This window comes from Papio anubis, chromosome 16, assembly GCF_008728515.1.
Source record: "Papio anubis isolate 15944 chromosome 16, Panubis1.0, whole genome shotgun sequence".
Lineage (NCBI taxonomy): Eukaryota > Metazoa > Chordata > Mammalia > Primates > Cercopithecidae > Papio > Papio anubis.
The window spans coordinates 52,884,018-52,885,739 of NC_044991.1; positions in this window are offsets into that span (position 1 = coordinate 52,884,018).

Sequence of the window (1,722 nt, forward strand, 5' to 3'; positions counted from 1 at the left end):
TCATTTCCGGGTATTTTGTTTTTGTTTTTGTTTTTGTTTTTGCTTGTTTTTGAGATGGAGTTTCACTCTTGTTGCCCAGGCTAGAGTGCAATGGCGCAATCTTGGCTCCGCCTTCGAGGTTCAAGTGATTCTCCTGCCTCAGCCTCCTGAGTAGCTGGGATTACATGCATGCACCACCACGCCTGGCTAATTTTTGTATTATTAGTAGAGATGGAGTTTCTACTAATGGAGATGGAGTTTCTCCATGTTGGTCAGGCTGGTCTCAAACTCCCGACCTCAGGCAATCCGCTCACCTCGGCCTCCCAAAGTGCTAGGATTACAGGCGTGAGCCACCGTGCCCTGCTGTCACTTCCATTTTAATGAATATTTTGATCCATAAAAAGTAGAAACTGTCTGGGTGCAGTGGCTCACACCTGTAATCCCTGCATTTTGGGAGGCCAAGTTGGGAGGATTGCTTGAGTCTAGGAGTTTGAGACCAGCGTGGGCAACATGGCAAAACCCTGTCTCTACTAAAAATACAACAACAACAACAACAACAACAAAACCTAGCTGTGTGTGGTAGCTTTCACTTGTGGTCCCAACTACTTAGGAGGCTGAAGTGGGAGGATCACACCATTGCACTCCAACCTGGGCAACGAGAGTGAGACCCTGTCTCAAAAAAAAAAAAGAAAAAACAAGTAGAAACAAAATACATTTATGGAAGGATACCTTTTTTATGGGATACATTTTGCTTTTTTTTTTTCTTTTTTTTGAGATGTAGTCTTGCTCTGTCGCCCATGCTGTAGGGCAGTGGCACAATCTCAGCTCACTGCAACCTCCGCCTCCTGGGTTTAAGGAATTCTCTGCTTCAGCCTCCCGAATAGCTGGGATTACAGGTGCGTGCCACCATGCCTAGCTAATTTTTTTGTATTTTTAGTAGAGACGAAGTTTCACCATCTTGGCCAGGCAGGTCTTGAACTCCTGACCTTGTGATCCACCCGCCTCGGCCTCCCAAAATGTTGGGATTACAGGCGTGAGCCACTGCGCCTGGCCAAATTTTGCTTTATGAAGAACTTATCACATTTCCTTTGTATTTATCAGTGTCTTCTGGCTGGTGAACTTGTTTTCAGAAATAATGACCCGTTCCACACTGACTTTGGGAAAATTACTCTTCTGCTCAGGATTCTAATGATTTTAGAGTATAGAAAGAGAAAGCCAGGCTGGGCTCACACCTGTAATCCCAGCACATTGAGAGGTAGAGGTGGGAGGATTGCTTGAGCTCAGGAGTTCCAGACCAGCCTGAGTAACGAGGCAAAACTCTGTCTCTGACAAAAGCCTGTAGTCTCTGCTACTTGGGAGACTGAGACTGGAAGACTGCTGAGCCCAGAAGGCCAAGGCTGCAGCGAGCCATGATCACACCACTATACTCCAGCCTGGGTAATAAAACAAGACCCTCTGTCAAAAAAAAAAGAAAAAAGAAAAAAGAAAGAAAGAAAGAGAAAGTTACTCAGGTGAATAAAAATAAAGAATGGAACGGTGAATTGACACAAGGGATGTCACGGAGACCAGTCTTCGACTTTCTGTGATGTTTTCTCTCTGCTTCCCTCTATACATCTGTTCCGCCTGTCTGTCCCTTGATTGATCCTCTTTAACTTGGCCTGATAAGTTACAACCTCCTGCACCAAATATCTACCATTTTCTGAGAACGACCTTCTCAGTATCTGTTATGGGTTGACTCATGTT